Source organism: Telopea speciosissima, chromosome 5 (genome assembly GCF_018873765.1).
Source record: "Telopea speciosissima isolate NSW1024214 ecotype Mountain lineage chromosome 5, Tspe_v1, whole genome shotgun sequence".
In the NCBI taxonomy this organism is placed as follows: Eukaryota; Viridiplantae; Streptophyta; class Magnoliopsida; order Proteales; family Proteaceae; genus Telopea; species Telopea speciosissima.
The window spans coordinates 63,219,332-63,235,622 of record NC_057920.1 but is presented as its reverse complement, the minus strand read 5'-3'; the positions used below and the strand labels follow the sequence as shown (position 1 = coordinate 63,235,622).

The 16,291-nt window shown below is 39.5% G+C and overlaps 1 long non-coding RNA gene and 1 pseudogene across 1 annotated transcript; one reads left to right on the top strand and one right to left on the bottom strand.

Annotated features, from left to right (window-relative positions):
- LOC122663240 overlaps positions 1 to 16,291 on the bottom strand; it is a 122,924-nt pseudogene that overhangs the window by 69,130 nt on the left and 37,503 nt on the right.
- LOC122661550 lies at positions 1,080 to 14,729 on the top strand. Its single transcript, XR_006332902.1, has 5 exons — positions 1,080 to 1,198; positions 1,453 to 1,507; positions 1,589 to 1,661; positions 12,945 to 12,946; positions 14,717 to 14,729. It is a non-coding gene; the product is annotated as an uncharacterized LOC122661550 (long non-coding RNA).

Sequence of the window (16,291 nt, the reverse complement as noted above, 5' to 3'; positions counted from 1 at the left end):
CTTAGAGTTGTTGGTCTACCCTTTCTTGTCGGGGGGTTCATTCCATAGTCAGATAGTCTGTGGCAGAAAGTTGTTTGTCCCATTATAACCCATTCACTGATTTGTTCTTTCTTTTCAGAGCTGCAACTTTCCTTACTTTGGAGTTTGGACTAAAATTTGGTCATTGAAATCTATATGGAGTCCTTTATCATATGGACTAACCCATGTGACAAATAGTGAAAAGTTATACTTCAGTAGGCATAGTGACAACTAGAAAGACCCAACAAAAAACAAATATAAAAGACTTGCATTTCAATTATGTGATTCTTAAATTTCAAGAAGAATGATTCCATTGGGAGTTTATAAAAATTGCATACCATTGAAGTATTATAATATCATCTTATCAAGGAAATTACCCAAATCACAATTTTTCACATGTTGCCAATTCTTTCGGAAACCTCGACTATAAAACCTCATGGTAATATGCTTCGAATCAAAGGGCTATAATCAGACCTAGTTAAATTCCTAGATTGTGGGGCAAAGGAGCTCGGCCAGCAGAGAGAGAGAGAGACTGATGTGCATGTGTGGGTTGTGTAAGTCCAGGTGCACGTGTGTTGCTGCCCAACTGGCTGTGAGAGTGTGTTTGTCTTTGGGTGTTTATGTGGCTGCCCATTAGGCTGTGTGTATGAGTGTGTGTGTGTGTGTGTGTTTTGTGGTGTTTGGGTGCTTGGTTGAGGTTCAAGTGGCCTCAGCCACAGCTACTAACTGAAAAGAAAAGTAACAAAGAAGAGAAAAGAAAGAAAATAATAAGGAGAAGAGGAGGCGATGCTATTACTTGTGTTTATGTTTGCGTGTGTGTGCATGTGTGTTCTTGTGTGTATATGTGTGGTTGCCATGTCCTAGTAAGTTGTGAGTGTGGTTGTGTGTATGTTTGGCTCAACCACTGGGATCTCATTTGCAGAGGAGACAAGGTCGTGTATCTCGTGTGTGTAGTTCTTATTTTTTTTCATTTACTATATAAATTGCAGCACATTGGGCATCAAGATGATGGTCAACTTGTTGTCTAGGCTTCATAACATATAATTTGAGTAGTTCTGTTTTATTTTTCTTCCTGTTCCTTGATCATTGGCATTTTATGTTGAACTTACTCTGTTTTGTAGCTTCAGCATTGGAATCTGGGATGGTTTGTACTTCCTTTGATGAAGCGTTGATTTTAAAGGTACAGATAATCTTCTTGACAATCATTTTTTGAGTTGTAAAGGATTGAAGAACATGGAACACTTAGTTTAGTTTTTTTTTTTGGAGAAACTTAGTTTAGTTTTTTATTTTCTGTTATTTATATGGTAATTGATTCCATGTGGCAAGAACTTCCTTTAGACTTTGTTTATGTGATCTGTATAAATCACACTGCCTTGCTTATTTGTTCATGAAAGATATTTTGCACATTGAATGATAATGTTTCTATAATGGCAGAAGAAGGCACAAGAGGTTGGCCCACACTTAGATGGACGCTGTTTTTATCTTGTTGGTCGGTTTTCTCTGTCTGAAACCTGTATTAAGATTGTGTGTTGTTGTCTAGTGGTTGAATTTAGTATGGCGTGAAATGCAGGAATGATGGGCTCCGGTAAAACAACAGTTGGGAAGATTTTATCAGAAGTATTGGGTTATTCTTTCTTTGATAGGTTTGTTCTAGATTTCTTTTCTTTCTTTTTCTCCCCTGGGAGAACCCTTCAAATGATGAGGAAGTCTGAGGTATCTCATACTCTCCACGTGGTTGTGCTTTTTACCATTTGGTGATCCATTGACCAGAGCATTCATTGTAACTTACCATCTCATGATAGTTCTAGAGATATACCATCAATTATTAGATTACAATCCCCTCAAGTGTGTAAATGCATCAGTTAGACCTGAGCATCTCAAACTCAGAATTCTTTTTAGATGATTTGAGATGAATTTTGAATTTGTGCATAAAAGGACACGCTATTTTAGTCTATTGATTTGGATTAATTACTTGCTCAAGTCCTTGTTTCTGCGTATTGCTTATATATGGGTCAGATTTGAGTTTGATTTGGAGAATTGATCGCTTAATCTCTGTTTCAGTCCATTGCTTTTTAAATGTATCAGACCTTAACATGACTTGGATATATTTACTTAAATCTCTTATTTCATCTCATCTCTGTGGATGCACTTCGAATTTGAAATGGGTAGGGTATTTGGTGAGGTATATCTCTGTTTTATATATGAATTTGGTTTGGATATAAAGATAGGTGACATGATGAATCTATTATCTTTGAAACAGGTTAATGGATTGAATCTATAAATAATTTTTTTTTTTAAAAAAAATACATTTAGCGGCGTTTTTTTACAAATGCCGCTAAAATTATAAACTCAACACCTACAACGGCACTTTTTAAATGCCGTAGTAATACACTTTTTCCGGTGATTATTAAAAAATGTCACAAAAGAATAGAAATTCAATACTTATCACGACACTTATAAAAACGCCGTTGTAGGGCATTTCTCCCGGCAAAAAACGTCGCGAAAAAGGTACATACACAGACGCACAAAAAACGCCGTTGTACAAAAAGGTAGTACCTTTGCCGACATTTCAGCGGCACAAATTATAAACGCCGTTATATCCTATGGCAGCATTTTTTGAACTTATAGCAGCGTTTAAAAACGCCGTCATAGGCCCAATTTCTTGTAGTGGTTGTTGTTGTGCCTGTTAGACTTTCAAACAAAACTCCTTAATGAATTTTTAGTTCTTGTTGTGCCTGTCAAACGTTTAAACAAGAACTCATTAATGATTCTTAGTTTAATTTCTGAATGCCTTGTTTAAGTTTCACCGTCCATTTTAAGACCCAAACCCCATCGGTCAAAACCTGATGGGTAATCTATGTGAATACAATTTTTCCCCTTTAGATTAACCCTGATTCATCTTCTTCAACCTCCGGAACCTAAAATCTGAAATTCAGATACCTAAAATTTCTATATCTCGTAACCGAGTTCCTGTAGCAATCAGTTCATCTATTACTCTATTGTCAATGTGGTAAACCCAAAGTTTGTTTGCCTGCCTTCAACTCATTCAGTCCTGCTATTTGACTGAGTTTCCAAAACATAGGTATGGGTTTTAGTAAATGTTCATGTTACATTTTACCCCATTTTAGGAGGTAAGGTGGTTTTGTTATGGGTTTTTTTATAAAGTTGGAATGCGGTTATATAGGAGGTGGGATTGTGGGTTTGGATGGATGTGTCGTAACAAGTAGTGTTTATCCATCTGTGTGTTTCTAACATATACGATTCCATACAAGAACAATCTTGAATGTAGGTTTACTACCTAGGAACGTACAAGTTATGCCAAGAAATGTGGTGGTGAACCGGTGTAGAAATTACGTTACTTTAATTATTAGTCATGTTGGTTGCACAAATTAGATGAGTTGTGACCCGAAGATACTCCTCAATGTTTAACGATTTGGTTGTTTCATTTGGATTGTCCATGCAAAAATCTGATGAGAATAATGCAACATTTTTGAAGAGAAAGCGAGATGATTTGATATTATGTGCACTAAAAATGCAAGATTAGCATTATATAGTCCCTTTGTAATGAAGTATACGGAATAGTTTATCTATTGTATGATTATGCACCACGTATTTGAGGATATGAGGCACAATAAGAAGGGTGGTTTAATGAGTAATTGACATTAAGAATCGGCAAAAGTATATGAACGAAAATGACAAGGAATTTAATTCTACGTTCAATAATGTTGATTCGAACATACACATCAGCTAACGTATTGGATCACCTTGGGTGTGTGCCCTAGGTTGAAGGGGTGTATGGGAGAAGGAAATAAATTTCAACCATCAGTAATAGCTATAGCTTAATTTTGGTGCAATGTTCAGCAGTTCCCATTAAACAGGGGTAGGGATACTTCAATAAAGGCGGTACCCTAAGCGTATGAGAAATGATTTAATAGAGAAATCAAGAAATAGGAATGCGAGTTTATCATTCATGGTGAAATTTAACTAAAGCAGTCTATCATAACGCATAATGAAGTGTTAAAGTAACTTGTATTGCAAGAGTTTGGCTAAGATATGCAAGTATACGGTTTTGGGGCAGACACCAGTAAAAAAGGAATGATGGAAATGAGAAAATAACGTTTTGGCGACCATAATACTTGATTTTTTATGGGCTAAGTTAATCCACGAACTGTACCCCTTCATGAGTTTACTTTGTCCACTTCCTTTAATCCCAGTATTCATGGGGACCCTCATACATACCTGCGAGATGAGATGAGTCCCCTCCTGAGGTCAAAGAGGAGCAAAAGTTGAACACAGACTAAGTCCCCAGAAAGCATTTCCAATAGTATCCCAATATAAGTTCATAGAAAGGCTTTAGATGATCAGTAGTACTGGGCAATAAAATGAAAAGGTGGTGGACATTTTAAGGCTCAATTTCCAGGCAAGTGCCTTGTATTTCCTTCACAGCGGCTGGTTCACCTCTTTCCTCTCCGGCAATGGGCATTAGCGAGAAAAATGAAAAACCTCTTTTTTTCAATTTTTTGGTGTGAATAAATGTATTCATTAGATCTTCTCAAAAAATGAGTTAGTGTTCAAGACCTCCATAGGGAAGGGGGAACCTGAGAAGAGTAAAATCCTCATTAAACCTAAGACACTGGTGCGGGAAGTTTACTTTTAAATTAATTTTATATTTTTTTTGAGAAAAAAGGAAGTTTATTATTCCCAAAGAAGAAAAGCATGTACATCATAGACAAAACACTACGAGGCATCCTTAGTTCGGTGTAGCCAAAATATGGGGTCGGAGAGAAGCTGTCCATTGATTATATTTTAGAGATATTTGGATATTAGTGAAGTTAGATGTGACTTCTAGTAGTTGTAAAAAAAGGGAGCATATTGAAGGGAGTGTTAGGTCGCAAAACAGAAATAAGACCATTGTTAGATCCCCTTAGGATTGAATTGGAGAGCCATGTTTCCACCCCTGCAAGAATCCTGTTAGCTCAGCCTCCCTTGGGTTAGTCAAACGCAGAATTCGTGCACAGACTAAAACACTTTCTCCATCTAACAAAAAGCAATCCCCCAGCCAGTTAGGCCCATGGACGCTTTAGAGAGGCCTGCGCATCACAGAATAGGGAATGTGATATTATTATTAGGCAGGATAGGGTACCACAATTAGTGGTGCATGTTAGATTTTGGGGGTAGGGGTTGTGAGTGCATTAATAGGATGGGTTAAATTCAAATAGCACATCCAGGTTTTGACATTACATAAAACCAAGTACGGGCCAACCCTTCAGAGACCTTGTTTCTTACAAACCACAGAAAATAACAACTTCAAATAAAAATGGATAAAAAGCATGAGGCAGAAGTCAAAATCCAGAGCTTTGGAATTGACAAGGGAGGCACAAATATGTGCAATATTGGGACTGGTAAGGTGCTCAGTTCTGAGGCCGAGGGCATGCTTAGTCCATTCAGAAGATATAAAAAGATGCCATTGGGTTTCATCACGAGCACCACAGATAAAACATGTAGGCTCGACCTGCAGCCAGTGAGAGATAATATCGTTGACAAGTAAACCTGCATGTAAGACACGCCAAAAAAACATTTTAAATCTCGGATGAAGTTTAAGTTTGTAGAAAAAACGCCACCGAGTGGACAGAAGCTTGATATGGTGCTTAGGTTAGTGGTTTGTAGACAAGAGGCAGGCTGTCGAGTGGAGAAAGTCCCAGTTTTTGCGAAGGAGCATTTCCACTGATCGTCAGAGCCTGAAATACAGACTCTTGAAATTTCCGAAATAAAAGCAAGGAGGCATTAAATCGTTAAGTAAAGGAAAAATCCAAGCAGATTTAGAAGAGAGATCACTTCCCATTTGTACCGACATGTGTAAGAAGGTTGGTGGAATACAATCAACGGTGAAAGATCCTTCGCCTTAGACCGGGAATGAAATAGATTTGTGGCCAGATAACGGGAAGAAGGGTTCGTTATTTTAACACCTAAGATTGAAACAATGGACTTTTTCTTTTCAGGGTGTTCCTACTGAAATGCACTTCACTGTTAGCAAAGTTAATTTGTTGGCCATGTATATCCGAAAAGATTTCCAGAGCAACTTTAATTGATCTTACATCATACTCCGTATTATGACACAAGATAAACATGTCTTTAGAAAAAACAAATGAGAAATCTCCGGGGCAAGTGGTGCAATTTGTAATCTCTTGAAAAAGCCCTGCATCACGACTAGAAATCAAGATGCGACAAAGTACTCCCAGCGTAAGAAGAAAGAGGTAAGGGCTGAACGGGGATCCCTATCTAAGTCCCCTCGAGGGGCAAAAGAACCCAAATGGACTGCCATTATTTTTTATAGAAACGGAAGTGGTGGATATAAGGGAGTGTACCAGATGGACCAATTGGGTATGGAAGCCTTAGAATAGACAGATGTGTTCGATCCGTATTCCATTCCACCCGATCATAGGCTTTACACATATCGAATTTAATGGCCACATACCCTACCTTTGCATGGTTTTTCTTGTGTAAAAATACACTTAAGACACTAAAAATGAATGTTCTAACCCAATCCCTAACCTATTAGCTAACTTATACTAACTAGGAAACTGAAATAGGGTCAAATTAGAGTTCTAATCCAGCTTAACTAAACAACTAAAAGAAAAACTAATAAAATCACTTAAATTCAACCATTGGTTGAACCGGTTCAATTTAAAACAGTGGCCTAATTTATTCCAAACAAAAGAAGCCCACTTTGGAGATAAATCTGCATCATGACCTCTAAAAATGTAATCATGTCTGGATTTGTGGAGCCAAAAGACTTCCTCAGCAGCAAAGATGCACTCCAAACGCATGGAGAGACCACTGATATTCAAGTGTTGTGAATCAGAAAAAGAAATGTCTTCGAAGATTCCAAGGCGATCAAGGTATTTAGTTCGCACATGTGCAATGTTTCCAAAAACCTGCTTCTTCCAATTAAGTAACAGCTTACTAAAACAAGGTAGCTTAGAAGGAAGGGTTCCGGGAGAGAGGGTGGCCCATTGATGGGAACACCAGTCCTTCAAATCAGGGTGATAAGTCCAGGCAAATTGGAAATGAAAACACTTCTTATAGGATTTCACATAAGGATAGGTGTGTATGGATAAGAATGGGATTGTGATCCGAGGCAGCCGAAGGCATTTTCTGCATGCGAGGCAAAGGAAATAGAAGAAGACAGGCAGGGTGATGAAATGGTCGGTCCACACATTCTTCAATTAATTTGGGAGGGCGTTGTTTATTAGTCCATGTAAAGGGGGATCCAGGGAAAGACAAAGGTTGAAGGGAAATGCCCATTCACAAGCGATGTTAGGGTCAAAGAAGCTGGAGAAAAAGAGGAAATCATACCCCCAAGTATGTCAGAGGGTGACCAAATTTCCTTCAAGTCTCCCAAGAGAAAAATAGGAAAGGTAAGGTTAAAGTGTCAATATAATCGTCCAATAGTCCCCAAAATCTATTGTGGTTAGAAGCGTGAGGGGGAGCATAGACACAGACAGCCATCCATTGGGTAATATTGAAGCCGTTCCCCAGGATGAAAATAAAATGTGCATGGAGATGCAGCAATATTGGTGTCTAAGATCAGGTTTAGGTAGAACCCAACAATGCCCTCCCTTTAAACCCTTTACCTCAGTACTAGGGAAAGAGGCCACCGAACAGTACTGGGAACTAAGATCCTTACAACAGCAGTTATCATAATTCACCACCTTGGTTTCAGAAAGGAAAATTAGATCAGGAGAGAATTTTGTTAATTGATGGTGAAGACAGCGGCGTGTGAAACGATTAGTTCAACCCCAAACGTTCCAAGAGAGAAGAATGACGATGGCCCCAACAAACAGTCCATACAAAAACAAGGATAACAGACAGTTAGAGAACACAAGCACACCAAACCTAAAACAGAAAATAGAGCATCCTAAAACAAGAAGAGTAAATAAAGAAGAAAATCGGAAAACTGGCAACAAAGAACTAAATTAGGCAGACAGTACAACCAACACCAAAGTAGAATGTAAAAGATAAGTAAGAACTAACAGTAACCTTCGGGGTTAAAATTCACGTCTCAAATATCGGCGTTCCAGTACAAAGCAGGAAAGGGAGAGGCAAAGGAGAACAACAGAGAAAATAGTCCAGAATTCAAAGACAAGAGAATAATGATCAGAGAAAGAGTAACTTACCTGGGGTTGGGCGCAAGTATCGTTCGTGTCACTGACACAGTAAGTGGGGATGGAGGAGTACAGAGGAGGTTTGACGGGCAATTCGTCGTGATCAGAGAACGAAATGGCACAAAACCAATCTTGAAGCATAGCAATGAGCAGTTGGGGATCAGAGGACAGTTCCAGAACATGGGAAAGAGACTGCTTGAGTTTGTCAAACTCTGAGAGCACAGCGGAGGGCCATGCAGGAAAAGTAATTTTGCACTTCTTAGACACAGGCAGCGCGGTCTGAGCACCCACAAGAACTGCACCCGAAGACACAGCCTGCTTGGAATACTGCTCCCCCGAACAGCCAACAGCAACGATGACTGTGTTGTGGAAGAAATTCGCAGATTCAAAAACTTTATGGATGGCCACTGTAGGAGGGGCCTCCGACAATGGAGTAGGCATAAATTATCGGCCTCACCTCATCAAGACAGTTCCTATGCATCTGTTCAGCCATTGAAAAGAAATTTGAGTGAGTCTGTGTCCGTGCAACATTAAGTTCGGGCAAATTCTTAATATCAAAAGTGCCAGCGGAATCCATCCGGGCCAGCTTGGGTGGTACAGTAGGGGCCAAAACTGAACAATCCTGTACAGAAGCCTGATTGAAAGGGGTTGGTCCAAGGATTTCAATTCGCCATCATGTGAGGCCTCCAAAGCCGACGAAGACCGTTCAACCCTAATAGGGCTTCGCTGTTGAGGCACCGAGTAAATATTGACCTGTATAGGGGGAACCACTGCACGTTGATAAAACCCTAACGGGGGGAGGTTTGGATCAGGGGCCCCCCTCAGCCTCAGATAAGGACAATGACGGATGTCATGACAGATACTTTCGCAGCACTCGCAAAAAAGCAACAGTTCATAACAAATCTGGATAGGGTATCCAATACCCAACTCGTCCCGGATCTTAGAGGAACTAGTGATGGACCGGTGCTTCTTAAATGCAATTTTAACTCTGGCAGTCCCCCGTGGTAGTCCTAGATCACCAAAGTTCAGTTCAACCTCAAGTGCCTTCCCAGCACACACAACCACTTGGCCAACCAAGTTGGCCGAGAAATAGTTATCAGGTATCCCATTAACCTGGGCCCAAATCTGGACCGTTTCCCTTTCAAAGCGAAAATGTGGGTCATCAGGAGGGTGCTGGAACACTTGTATCAAACACTTATTCAACCACCATGGTGCTAACGTTAGAATTAGATCCCTTTGAGTCAAAGTTTGGCATTCAGCATAAAAACATGTGTTCTTAAAAAAGCGAATAGTCACAACTCCAAGAGGCTCCCATAGCCTACCAAGAAGGTTGCCAAGATCCTCGATTTTAGGATTGGGAAAACCAATAGTAAACCGATAAAGAGAGTGAGCTTCGACCTGAGGGGCATCGACTGGGCAAGAGTTCTGTGCCGAAATCCATGTTTAACCCGGTAAACCCTGATTAATCTAGGAACTGCGACGAAAAATAGAACGATCCGTAGATCGGTGATAGGGACGACGATAGCGAGAATCAGAGTGCCTAGAGGCCATCACAGTGGTCAACCACAATCAGGGAAGCAAAGCTCCAGAGGAGCAATGCAAGCTTCAGTACACAGCCGTAGGACACCGCAATCAGTGGGGTGAACAGGGAAGCAGAACCGGTTAGTGCCAAAGTAGAGGAAAGGACCCGACAGAGAATAAGGAGTAGAGAACAGAGCAGAAGAAGAGGGGAGCAAAGAGGGATAGTGAATCGAAAGCGCCACTGACCCTTCCAAATCCTCAAGTGCCTTACTTAACAAAAAAGTAGGGTTATGAATGAAGTAGTTTCTCTCATTATCAAACAAAATGAAGTAGTTTCTGTCAGACGTCATGTCATGTAGGGGTATGATGGATGACATGTTGTAAAGTGCATGCTTACCCATGTGGGTAGCTGATGTAGATACTATGAAGAAGTGTTTGTAGTATGAGAGTGCTGGATATAGTAATGTGAGATGGGAAATGGATAATTTAAAGGATAAATTACATATCAGCCCCTTATTTTTGGCAGACACTCATATCACCACCTGGTTTGATGAAAAAACTGAAAAGGAATGTGTGCGGCATGGCCCAACACATCGGGCTTGTTCTTCCATCATTCCATGACGAAATTGGTCCAAATTTATCTACAACATTCAGTCCATCCGCTACCGTTGTAAATGGACCAAAACCAAGTGTGTAGCTATAATGAGGCACTGACCTCATAAGATATATTTTTTTTATGGTAAGAGGTCATAGCATATAGAAATTGAGTAAAAATACCCTAATATAAAGAAGATGAAGATTCAAAAAGTACTTCATTAAATATTTGGACACGGGTACAGGAGGAGGTGAATGTTTTTTTGGTTAATTGGGAGCTTTATATATATATATATATATATATAATTTGATAGAAGGGCGGGGGGGGGGGGGGAGAGGATCGAACCAGGGAGGGGATAAGATACTAGCCAACAGACTCGAACTCGAGACCTCTTAGTGAGCATGGGCATGAAGCGCACCACGGCTCACCAACTGAGCTAAGCAGTTGTTTGTGAGGAGGTGAATGAATGTTGACGTAAATGGGCGTACAGAGTCAACTCACAGTCATTCAGATGGAACGATTTTATAATATTGTATGACTTTGAGTTGAGGACGTAAGGTTGAGCAGGTGAACATTACCCCAACAAAACTTACAACTTAGAAAAGTTACGCTAATAAACAGGATTCCTTCTTTGTACACAAACATAGAAAAGTTACGCTAACAAACACTATGCGGAACATCCCAAAAAAGGTGAAAAAGACAAAAGCTTCCCAGAGCAAAAGGTAAGCTACCAAGGACGAAACATAGAAAAGTCATTACCAAAAAAAAAAGAAACACACATATGCAAAACATTCCCAAAAAAAGTCTGAGACATAGAAGCTTCCCAGACCAAACAAAAGTGGTGCACAATTGGTCAGCCCACCAAAAGTTGATAGGTAGTGAACTATTTGGTAGAGTTTTCCGCTGTGTTCGACTTGCTACAAGATAATGCAGATAACGAACGACGCTTGAGCAACATCGACCTAAAATATGAAGGTGGGAGAGTGAGTACACGATCAGGACGTACAGAGTACGTTGAACGTACCATGTTTCCCTTTGCTGGTGTACTCGGTCCAGCCCAATCTTTGGTAGCAGTGGCGCTAACGCCTTTGCCTTTCACCTTTACTTCATCCCCCATCGCAGTCGCTTCCACCTCCTCTCTTTTTATAAAAAAAGGGAGATTAGAAGTTCCCTCTTCTTTTTTGATAGTTGGAACTTCATCCTCCTCGTCAGAACTCGAGGTGATGTCAATGTATTCCACCACCATCGGATCATCAGGTATAATTATTGGGTTCAAGGCACTTGGACCCGGCCTTTGATGTTGAGCAGGAATCCGGCGGTGGGCATGGAGAAGAGCCAGGTGGTTGCGTCAATGATTTTGGGCGCTTCTCAGTTGGAGAGGGGGTATCTGCCTCCTGCTGTGGTTGATAGTTTGAACATTCATAGGAATCTTCATCGGTGGTCTAAAGGAAGAGTTCTTGGATGGAGTAGAGTGGAGTGATACTGATAGCCTGATACCATTTCCTTGCTTTTATAGGAAATAATTTGGCGGGCAAAGTTCTTTGTTTCCTTGTCAGATTTTTCAAAGTTTTCAAGTAATTGGGTGTCTTTCTCTCATATTACCATAGCTATCTTGCTTATATTTTCCCGCCAACTACACTCCTTTTCCCGGAAAATCTTTGTCTCTCTTTCTTTCAAGGTCTCACACAAAGCCATAGTGGCTCTGTTTGTTGTCCTTTTAATTTTAGTTGTTTTTTTTTTCAGAGATCTTTCTTCACGTGAAGATCTGTTAACGTCAAGTTTCAGTTAATTTTAACCTTCCTGATACTACCGTCAATCCTGAATTTGTGGATCACCTACTTCAATCCTAATTTCGTTTTGTACTATTTCGCCTGATTAGGGTAAATATATATTTGTGGGAGTTTATCTCCACACCTTGTACCGCCCTTCCCATTTTGGGTTTTAACTTATTATGGACTCCTTCTCTCCCAAAAGCCACTTACCACTTTCCTCTCCAAAGCGCAATGAGTATGTATGTAGGCATTTAATGTGCACGGCGGGGAAGATATACAAGGCCATCAACTCTTAACTGTCAATCATATCAAATCAAATAGGTTGTAGTGTCTTCAGTACTATTGATTGTGCTATGTTGTGATACAACTGCATAGCTATTTGTATCCGGAAGCTCAACTTTTACCTTTTCGTCACTTACTAGGTGGGCAAGTAAGTAAATTTCCCTTGGAAAATTCACCACTGTTGACCAATCCAAGTATGGGCCACAAGGTTTCGTCCTTAGTTGAAGGGAAATGTGTAAAGGCAAAAACCAATAGGGAAAATGAAAATTTGTACATTACGGGTCATATTTGGGTATTACGGCTTGTCATTAATTTTTTATTGGAATAATATGGGTAGCATATGAGTTTTGTTACGACTAGGAGGACTGATTTTGTATTAATGTAGTGACAAGGATAACTGATCCGTACCTACCCTTCATTACGATAATTGGTCCTATAACATATTGTTAGGAATAGATCAGGTCCTTTCCAAATTTGTAGCTATCTCCTTACGAAATTAATTAGTAGTAGTTATGTATGGGTATGGTTCAACCAAAAAAAAAAGTTATGTATGGGTATGGTTGGTCCTATGATTATTAATTGTGTATGTAGCGGTGTAATAGCTGAAATCCGTTTCCGTTAGGGATGTAAACGGATCAAATTCGATCGGATAGTGGCATTATCATATTCGTATCCGATTATATTCGGACGGATTCAGATAATTTTCGGATAGGGATTTTTTGAATACAGGTTCTCCTAAATGGATATGAATACAGATTGAATACGAATTTTTGACTATCCGTTGACATATTTACCATTTTTATGATGAGGGTTAGGGTTGAGACTTGATAGTTCTGTAACTACCCTTTCTTCTACTCTTCTTAGTCTTTTATTCTCTTTCGTTTTCTACTGTTGATTTTTTAATAGTTATGTAATTCCATGTATCACATTGCATAAAACAATATATTAAACCAATAGCAAATCTAGAAAAAAGAATCACATTATCTTAATTTATAAATTTATAAAAAAAAGATAACAAAATCCAATAAGGTAACTTAAAAGGATAGACAAACACATAGTTATATTTCAGATATTTTATTACCGTTGGACTGCTAAACGAATCGGATAATAATCGGTCAGATAGGGGGATTATCATATTCGTATCCGATTAGTTTCGGACGGATTCGGATTCTCCTAAATGCATACGAACGCGGATCGAATACGGATTTACGAATATCCATTTACATCCCTAGTTTCCGTATCCGTGTCCGTATTCGTCTATCACTATCTGATTCCGTGTGAAATGATAACGGATGTGGATACGGATAGGCCATATCTATCCGAAAAGCTGTAGTTACATTTAAACAGATTAAATATCCAATCCGTATTCGTGTCCGTATCCGTTTACCACTATTGACCAATATAGCCGTTACCCGTTACCATTGTAGTGACACGCTATATTGGGTATCCTCCGTTTCCTTAACAGTCTCAAGACTCTCAACCTCTTAACCACCTCATGTGATAATAAAATCGTTCTATTATTATCGCATGTGAGATATAGTAAGTACCATAGCTATCACATGCAAATCCTTCATAGAATCCTAACCCAATGGGTCTCATTCTAACTATAAATATCATCTCTTGTAACTATTCAGTTTAGGAATACAAATCGCAACTTAAAATGACAATAAGCCTTATCCGAATCCGTGCGAAAGCAAATCGACTGCGGATGCGGATATAGCACTATCCGAGCCGAATCCGATCCTCTTACATCCCTAGTTATGTGTATGGGTATTAGATGTCTTCTATCGGGGTTAGGGTTTTGAATAAATTTTCATTATTCCAATTGGTACTTATTTGTTATGGTGCAAGGCTCAAAGACAATAATTAGCTAATTAAATGTTACAAGGCACGATTTTCTTCTATTTGGTTGATATATTTTGTTAATTTTTTTTAATACTTGCATAGAGTATAAATCAGAACCAATGTTATGAGGCACCCGATATGAGGAGTTCAGTTTGAAAGAAGCTACATGAACAGATGACCGATTATGAAGATAAAGGGACTGATACTTCCAATGTTAAGTTCTAATCAGTTTACTGACATTACGAAATGGGGCGTCTTATTAACATTATCCGTCTGCGTGTATGTGTATGGAAGTCCGATTAAGACAGTCGGTCGAATTATTTCGTTACCTTCGTCCTCCTAGTAACAATGGCCCTTTACACACCAGTATCTACCATTACCAACTGCGATATTATTCAAACGTTAACCCAAACAAAACAGAAAAAAAAAATTTAACAAGTCCTCTGACTTGCCTTCATATAGACACCCAAGAGCAAAACCAGAAAGGAGAAACACAAACTTGTTCATTTCCGTTAAAGACAAACGGGTGAAAAGAACTTCCATCATAATGCCCCAGCTATGGGGCCAAAACAAAAAAGCAGACAACAAAAAGAACATCTTGACCGAAAATCAAAAAAACTGAGAAAGGATGTCAAATCATGACCGAAACAACACCGTCAGCACTATAGGGAATGTCGCAGACGCTTGGGTATATTGAAGGCTTGGCAAAAGGCTTCATCCAGTGTGGCAATTGCGTTCTTCCAAAGACTCTTCATCTATTCCATCTCCTTCTCATAGCGATCAGCACGTTTCCACTGCTGATCTGCATCCTGTAAAGCCTCCTGCAAACCCCCCTTCATCTGATCTAACAGCTTCTGGAACTCCCCCATCTTCGACTGCAACACCCCAGTCTTTCTGATAATACTACTCATGTTCCAATTAGAGAAGCATCATCTTCATCTCCTCAACCTGATTATCCAGCGCGACCATGCCTATAAGATCATTGAGAGGGATCACAGTGGTCGCCCTGCGACTGAACCCGGTAGGCGACGTCGGCCACGGCGAAATACCACCCAACTCAAGAGATTCTGCAGAGCGCTTTTTAGAAGTACCTGGTGATTGTGTACCGGAGGTCTTCCTTGCTGAACCGACTACGGGGGATGGGATTCCCACTCGGACAGGATACCGTTCACCGGATTCATTCTTGGTCTCGAACTCCATCTTCACCCTTCTCTGATTCAACCAAGTAACGACCGTCCAAGTGTGTAAATATCTAAGAATGTAATTCTCTACTGGTAATTTATAATATATAAGCTCAATTTTAACCAAAAAAAATAAAAAAAGACTTTAAAGGAAAATGGGTCCATTCAAATGACGGTTCACACGGTTGTGGCCCTTTCTCAAAAAGAATTGAAAATGTCATAAACCCCCAGCCACCTAATAATAATGCCTTGACACTAGCACCGTCTATGAAACATTTTCCCTTTTTCATATTGGGACGGTTGTCAGAAGTGATGTTGGTGGTATTTTTGGAAGATCAGTGTTAGAGCTTGTTCAAACCTCCTGATGGTAAATCAAATATGAAAGTCCCTTAAAAAAAAAACAAAATATGAAAGTCCCTAAAATATATATATATATATACATATGAAAGTCCCCTTCTATCAAATATATGTAAAGCTCCCAATTACCAAAAATATATATATGTGAAAGTCCCCAAAGTCTTTATGTTTGATAATTCATTTTTGGCTTATTGCTAAAGTATTTTTGATAAATTGAAAGTCCGTAAAGTTCTCCAGTATGCTTTCATGACTTAGAACCAAGACAGGTATGATGGATGTATCTCGTCTTAGTAACCTGTCATGAAATGTATGCGTCTGATGGATCCATGAGCAATAATGCATGATTACCCTTGTGTATGGAGGATACTAGGAATTAGGTTTTGATGTATGTATGAGACGACAGGATATAGAAAGAACTGTACTTGGTCGTGTAGGTAGTGTCTATTCCACGCAACCAACCTGTGAATCATTGGATAAGAATCCAGTGATATTGACCTTTGATGTAATTTAGTCAATACAAATTACATTTTAGATAACTAAGATTTGGCCTATCTT